At 46.0% G+C, this 8,287-nt stretch overlaps 1 pseudogene; it reads right to left on the bottom strand.

The window, feature by feature from the left end:
- Positions 1-4,805: 4,805 nt before the first annotated feature.
- LOC118835940 lies at positions 4,806-7,636 on the bottom strand (annotated as a pseudogene).
- Positions 7,637-8,287: the final 651 nt, after the last annotated feature.

The following is an 8,287-nucleotide window of genomic DNA, read 5'->3' as shown; positions in this document are numbered from 1 at the left end:
CTTTTATTTCTCTTGTTGGCCGTCCAACCAAATCCACAGCCACAACTGTTCCAAACCTCTTCCATTCTAACTGATCAGCACACTGACATTCAGGGCCTTTGTGCTTCCTACTTTACTTGGGACTGACACTGCTCAAAGTGAGCTTGTTTGTCTTCCTTCCTTCAAATCTCAGCATTTTTTTTTCCATTTTATTGCCCCATCTTATCTCAAAGGAAGAGGTGACCCTTTCTGTCTCACTAAGGAATTATCATTAACTATGCTTAATCCCATGTCTTCGTGCCTTCTCCAGGACTTTGGTCCTCCAATCCCATTGTATGGCATTCATTTTGTTTCATTCCCTGTTGGTTCTTTCCACCTCTGCCAACAAAATGCTCAGGTGTCCCCTCTATCCTTAAAAAAAAGAAAAAAACCACCTCAACCCAGATACTCTTACCTCAGCGAGGAATCTTTTTTTTTTCCTTTCACAAACAAACTGAGACATCTACATTGTGCTTCCATCTCTCATCTCCCACTCTTGAATCACCCGCACTCTGGCTTCTGTTTCCACTATTTTCCTGAAACATCCTCCAAACTCCAACAGAGCAGCTGGGCCATCCTCAGTTCTTAGCTCTCCCCAGCATGGATGGAGCAGTGACACTGTGAACTCCCCTTCCTTATTTAAGATTCTCTCTTTTCCCAGTTTCTAAGTCATGAGGAATTCTGGCTTTTTCCTTACTTTTCTAACAAGTCTTTCTTTGTCTCCTTCATTCATTTTCCTCTGGCTGGAGGAAACATGTGGATTACCTAAATGTGTGGATTACCTAAGGTTTAGTACCAAGTCCTTAGAAATCTCAGCCACTCCTGTTCCAATTCCACCTCCTTGAAACTGCCTTCTCTGATCACAATCCCTTTTCGTTCCTTCTGCCTCTTTGTTCTTACTAAGACTTCTGGTCCCTCCTTTCCTCCTTGTCTATCTCCCTGTTCTGGCCTCATCGTCCTCTTTGACCCCAGGGTTACCCACCTTTCAAAATCTTGCTGGCTTTTCCTTCCACCATCTACCCCCTGGCAAATGTCAAACCTAGTCATCTTCACTATCTACTCTCTACCTACCTCTTTGCAGCTTAATGCCAGTGGAGGAAAATGTACAAATGTGCCAAATAGGTCCTCTACAAATTCATGTTACACAATCTCCACTGGGTGCTCAATATTGGAATGGCAACTTTTTTCCTTCCCTAGCTGATTACCTTTATGCTATTCCCATACCCATTTCTCTTCTTGGCAGACAGAAGATCTTATCTACTACTTAAATGAGCAAAGAGAGTCTACCTGTTGGGAGCTCCCTCATCTCTTCTACTCCATACTTTTAAACTCTCCAATTTTCCTCATCTTCTCTTTCTTTATTCTTGTTTCTGAGGAAGAGATGGCTCTTCTTGTCAAGTCCAAACCGTCATCCCTCAACTTGATCCCATTCCCCAGTCCTCCAGCAGCTTACCCCATCGATCATTCCATCTCTGTTTCTTCAATCTCTCCTTAACTAATAGCTCTTTCTTTACTGCATGCAAACACGCTCAGGACTCTTGCATTCTTAAAACCTTTACTCACCCTGCCATTCCGTCAAGGTATTTAAGAGTCAATCTCTCCTTCCTTTCACTGCCGAATTTCTAGAAAGAATTGCCATATTCTCTGTCTGCTCACCCTCACTATCCAGTAATTCCTCAGCCCCTTGAATTCCTTCTGGCTTCAACTCCGCCACTTTACTGAAACTGCTGTCTCAGAGATTACTGATGATCTCGACTTCTAAATCTTAGGATGACTTCTTCTCTGCCCTCAACTATGGAGAGCCAGCTATATCCTGTTTAGGCCTTTTTAGATCTCTGCATGGCAGGATCAATTGAGGAAGGGTCTATGCAAGGCAAAAGGCCATGTTTAGGATAAGAAGATGTGGCAAAGAAAACCCAGCTTCGCAGGTGATTATCCACACGGGAAAGAACTTAAATGTTGCAGTATGATTACCCATATGGGAAAGAACAGAAATGTTTCAGCATGGTTATCTACATGGGAAAGAGTAGAAATGTTTCAATTTGTTAGCCTGTAGGAGACCGGCATCTCATTCCCAGGAACAAGGAGATAAAAAATATTAACCAATGCTCCACTGTACTCTTCTGAGAAGTCAGGATGAGTCAGCAATTAACCTGTATAAAGTACTGTCAGTAACTCCATTAAAATCAGTCTACAGCCCAACTACACGACTCGCTTAGCCCCGTGTCTTTGTCTTTTTGTGTCAATTACTTCATCATATATTCATGCCACGGCTGGCACACTCAACTTCCTTCACCTTTTTACGACTTTTTGACAGTATCAACTGCTCTTTCCTTCTAGATGTTTTCTTGGTCTCCTGTTTCTCTTCCTCCTCCACTGATTCTACTCCTTGGTCTATTTTATTGAATCATAATCCATCTCCTGCCTCTTAAACATGGCTGTGTCTCAAAGGTCTGTCCTGGGTCCCTGTCTCTTCTCTTTCTCTGGGCTCCCTTGGTGGTTAGTCACTCACATTTGACACCTTGGAGTCAGCCCTCTCCCCACACAGCCACCAACCTAGTCTGGACCCATTCCAATGACCTGAACTTTTATAATTTGCTCCTGTCCTCTCTGCTTCTCATCTCTCCCCTCAACAATTCATTCTCCACACAGTTGCCAAAATCACTTGCTTGCACAAAAAACTTCCACTCTCTCAGCATGGCACTCAAGGCTGTCTATGATCTGGTTCCAACCTACTCTCTCCAGTCTTATTTCATATTGCTCTTATAAATAAATACCTGATGTTCTAACCAACAGGACTATTTCCATAACCCTCAAACTCGACATTCCATCTCCCCCTTTGGGACATTTGCACAAGTTGGCCAGCATGTCTTGCATGTACTCCCATTTCATCTCTACCTGAACCTCCTGCAGGATCAAACACCTAAAACAACTCCAAAAGACTCATGAATGAAGCAGACTGTTGACTATTAAAAAAAAGGGGTGGGGCGGGGATTATGTGGAATATTGAAGTACCTGCACGCTTGTAGGCATATCCCTTCTTGTATCCTTCCCTCTTTCTTCCACTTCCCTGCCCTGTCTGCATCCAACACACAGAATCAGGTTATCCAAGCTCACACTCTCCAGGATCTTATGCATAACGTCTCCTTAGGTTTTGAGATGCAAGCCCATATAGATAGGGCATTTTATCAAGCCATCAACACCCTTAGACGGGCAGTCATGAAACTAGGAGAGGAAATAGAGCTGATAGAACTTAACCAACAGTTGAAGTGTGATTATCGCTACCCCTCCTATTGTGTCACCCCCAAAAAATACAATGCCACTGAATGGGGCTGGGATAAGATCAAAAATCAATTACATGGGCTCTGGTACACTAATGTGTCCTTAGATATCACGGACCTCTATGAGCTTGCCACTTCCATCGGTGAGGCTAGTTACCAGGACCTGTCCCCTGTTAAGTTTTCTAAAGAGTTGCTTAATTTCTTCTGGCATCCCTGGTCTCCTTGGGGATGGCTGGAAATGTACATTGATCAGTGCTGCCTTAGGCACTGGCTGCATAGCCCTTCTTTTGTGTCTGCTGCCTTGCCTCCTGTGTCAGCTCCTGAGAGCACTGACATCCTCCATCACCACTCTAAAGCATGACATTTGGAGACTACACACTGAGCACCCACCTCTTTCGGGAGGTGCTGCGTTGCAAATCAAAAGGGGGTAATTGTAAGGGGTTGGTCCTGACCCTGGAGCTGCTAGGACCCTAGCACTTGGCCTGTTTCCTGGGTAAAACCAGACAGGCTTAGTAGGAGTTGGAACGGCAAGCACCCGGAGGAAGGACTTCTGTCCCTAACAGCCTCTCTCCCGCTCTCGTAGCCATCCTTTCTCATGCAGGCAGAGTCCATTCACCAGGGACTCACAAGCCCAGAAGGAGGAACCCAGCTGGCCACTACCTAATGCTCTTGAACCAGTGCCTAACACAACAATGCTTTTATATTTTACTTACTGGAACATCTTTGATACTTTACAAGGGCATCCTGCCCTGTGCCTCACATAGCTCATACAGCTCTGATATCAGCTGGCTACATGCCTGAGCCTTCCCATGCCTCCATAGATGCTGTAGGACAGCACCCCCCTTTGTTCCCATACTCCCATAGAAATTATCTTGCAACAGCCCTAATTTTCCCATATGCCTGTAGGAACCATAGTTTGCATCAATCCAGATTCTTCCCACCCAATATCGATCTTCCCATGCTGTCATTCCCTTACCCCTTGAACACCTGCTTCTGCTCATGTAGTGCAAAACCCTATAAAACTGGATAATGTCTCCCAATAAATTGGAGTTGTATCTTCCCTGACTCCTGCCTCATCATTGCGTACTGAGATTGGGGTCCTTGCTGGTCAGGGACACCCAACATATGTGTGTGTGTGTGTGTGTGTGTCTGTCTGTCTGTCTGTCTGTCTTAGGCATAGGAGACAATCTTCGTGATTATCTGGAAGCTATACAAAGGCAGGACAAGATCAGAGTGCATAGTCCAAGGTGGCTGGAACATAGTTTCGTGTATCTCATTGAGTATTTTATCTCAGAGCTAAGAGGAACCTAATGATGGATTCCAAGGGGGTTCGAGAAGGATCACACAGGTCTGGGGCTGCCATGGAACTGGAAGTGTGAGACAAGACAAATGTGTAGACCAGTAGGCTAATGTTGTCCAAGCACGTGCCCCTTCCCTCCCCCAACTTCCACCCCTTTCTCCGTACAGGAGTGGCCGAAATCTGTATGAGACTTAAAGAGACAGGAGGTCATGCCAAGCCTTTATTTGTCAGAGCTCTCCCTGTATGGGGACAGAAGGCCCAGCTTTTGGAAAGGATGTGCATCTGGCTGGGATATTGTCTTCATACCATCTTCCCCTCAGAGGCAGAGAGGCCAGGAGGCCACTGTGAGTCCCTGGCACCTGTAGGCTATCATTTCTGACTGCCCCGGTATGCAAGGATACTTCCAAGGGTTGAACCTGCAGAACCCAGTGCAGTACTTGCCATTGTGGACAGGCCACTAGCCCCTGTGGGGGAGAGAATTCAGCAAAACAATGGGTCAGTGTGGCTGGGGGGGATGGGAGAATGCTGGGGCTAGGCAGAGACTGTCAGGGGCAACCAGGACCAGGAGAACTAGGGATCATGCTATAGGACTGACTGGATGAAGTGAGGATGTTTAATGTGGAAAGATTTAAGGAGATGGCTACCTCCTCTGTAGCTGAAGGGCTTCTTGCCTAGGAGGGCAGAGCCAGAAGTGATGGAGAAGAGTGGTAGAGGCAGATTTGGGCTCCATTATAATTAGAGCTGTCCAAAATGAGGATAGGCCACCTCAGGAGGTCCACAGGGTCATGGATCTGGAGATGGACTTGAACCTAGTTCTCTCAGTCTAGAGCTGGGGGTCTTTCTGCTGTGCCACATAGGTTCTCCCTCATAGGAGGTCTTTAGGCACAGGCAGGTGGAGGATGTCATAGGAAGGATTCTTGTTCTGCTATGATTGGACAGGATGGTCTCTGAGGTTCTTCCCAACTTTGAGGGTCTGTGATTCTTTGCTGATCCCAACTAAAGAGATCATGACTAGCCAGGGAAAGGCCACATTTCTGAGACAGGGATTGGAGGCAAGTGGAAGGGTCCCCCCCTCCCTCCTCCATAGGCCCCTCACTCACCTACAGACTGAAGCACAGCTACCAGGCTGCCTGAAGCAACCCCTCCACCATTGGCAACAGCTGCTGCTGACATCATCTTTGCTGCCATGGAGCCAGTGGCAATGCCAACCTTAGTGAAGCCTACAACTCCCAGGAACAGCAGGGACTGAAGCTACAGCTATGCCTGTGGAACAAGAGACCTGGTTGGGAAGCAGGCAGTGTCTGCTGTATGCCCTTCCACCATTGCAGCCTGACCTGCTTTCTCCCACTCCAACCCTGGACTGACCCCACTACCACCCTCAGTCTGCTCAGGGTTCAGAGGCTGAGCATTGAACAGCTGAGAAGAGGAAGATGAGAAAAGAGGAAGGTGAGGATGGAGGTGGGAGGTTTTTCATACTATTCTCTCTTAAACTCATGCCTTCTCACCTCCCCAGCCTCCAAGAATTCCCCTAACAGCATAGGCATTTGATTCAGGTCTAAATCCCCTCATGAAAAAAGGAAAGGGCCCTCAGGTGCCCCTTCAAGCACTTAGGCCAGCAAATCATTGAATATAGGATAGGTTTTATTTTACCTGACAAAAAAATGGAAGGGAATCCATAAACTGTGAGGCCATTTTCCACTCCTGAGTGGAGGCTCACCTTTTCTCTTGCCAGGCACATAGCAGTTGCTCAATAAATGCTTGCTCATTTGGTTAATGGATAGACTGTGGGTCTTCACCTTCGAGAGCGATCTGTACTCCGGATTTATAGTGACCTAAACTGACCCTGCTCACACAAGTTGAAGGAATTCAGGGTTGTTAGAGAAGACTCTACCTTCTTCTGGGTGCTTAGCTTCCTAGGGATCTGTACAATCCACCAGATTTAGAGGTGTCATCCAGGGACTAGCATGATTTATTGCACATTTTCCTTGGTGCTGATGCCATGGACCTATGATCTCATTGGTGTGAGGAAAACACCCTTGACCAATGTCTAGGAAAGGTGACCTGCCCATAATTACAAATGAGTCTGGGAGGACCTTGACTCAGGTCTACTGAGTTGGCCCTCTGTTCTGTCTAGATCTGACTTGGCACAGCAGAGACCTCAAAAATAAATGTGGAAATCAGCTTGCTTGTCATTTCTTACAGAACGACAATATTCCATCACCATCATATACCACAGCTTGTTTAGACATCCTCCAGCTGAAGCATGTTATCTGCCTCTAGAGAAAGAACTGATATTGTCTGAATGCAGACTGAAGCATGCTTCTTTTTCTTATTTTTCTCCTTCTTTCTCTTTCTTCTTCTCTCTCTCTCTCTCCCTCTCTCTCCCTCCCTCCCTCCCCCTCCTTCCCTTCCTTCCTTCATCTTCTTGTACAAAATGACTACTACGGAAATATTTTACATGATTGCAAAAGTATAACCTATATCATCAGATTGCTTACAGTCTCAGGGAAGAAGGGGAGGGAGGTATAGAATTTGAAACTCAAAACTAAAAAAAGTTTTAAAATTTGTTTTAACATATAATGGGGAAAATTATTTTTTTTTTAAAAAGCTGAATCAGTAATAGAGGGAGAAGATGAAGGGGAGGGATGAGGAGGAGTCAGAAATGGTAACCGGGTTTGGCTCCTTTGTCTGTTTGCTATAAGCTGGAGCTCTGTGAGGCTGATGGTTATTGGCAAGGGACGATAATGTAAAACAGAAAACAATAACACATACTTTTTTAAAGGAGGAAGAGGGAGGGGAAGGCCTAAGTCATACTTACCACCTCCCATCAAGGCGCCCACGGCTACCGGGATCACCTTGTTCATGTCTGACAACTGGATGACTTTGCAGATGGTTCTCAAAGGAGGATTTCTGGTTTTGTCCCCACTCCCTTGGGCAGGCTGAGCTGAGGTGTGTCTCATCTGTTGTCTGCAGCGGAGAACTAAGCAGGAAGTTGGCAGAGCAGCTGAGCTTCCGGCAGGGAGGCTGGCTGGCTGCAGTGATTCAACCAGAGGTCCTCTTTAGGCCTCCCTTACCCTCCTCCTTCTTTAATTCCACCACTGACTTCTCCAGTTTCTTTAAGGGTCAACTAAAATCTCATCTTTTACCGGAAGCCATTCCAATCTCTCTTTATTCCTGTGCATTCTTTCTGTTATTTCCTATTTATCTTATATATCTTGCTTTGTATCATCTCCCCTGTTAAATTATCCCTCTTCTGAGGGCAGCGTCTGCCTTTTGGTAACTCAGGGCCTGACAAACAGTAGGTACTGGATGGCAGCTAGGAGAGGGAACTGAATTCCCAAAGACAGGGTTAGTTAGTTGGTCAGTCGATAAACATTTGTTAAGTGCTGCCCTGGTTCTCTCTTGGCTCAGATCAGAGGCTTCCTGAGGGGAGAAACATGAGAAAGGTGAACGAGGAGGGTGGCTGTTTCTGAGATTTTTGAGAATGGAGTGGGGTCCTAGGAAACCTCCTGGAGGAGAGGAGGGAGATCTTAACAACCCATATGGCAGTGTGGCTAAAGCCAAGTGTGAGAAGCAGAGATCTCAGTTCATGCCTTAGACATTTAATGAGCGGCGTGATCCTGGGCGAGACATTGAACCTCTCAGAGTTGTAAGGTTCAAATGAGATAATGAAGGTCATTTTTCAAAC

Source organism: Trichosurus vulpecula, chromosome 2 (assembly GCF_011100635.1).
Source record: "Trichosurus vulpecula isolate mTriVul1 chromosome 2, mTriVul1.pri, whole genome shotgun sequence".
Lineage (NCBI taxonomy): Eukaryota > Metazoa > Chordata > Mammalia > Diprotodontia > Phalangeridae > Trichosurus > Trichosurus vulpecula.
The sequence above is the reverse complement of the archived record's forward strand: the minus strand, read 5'-3'. Positions and strand labels throughout refer to the sequence as shown.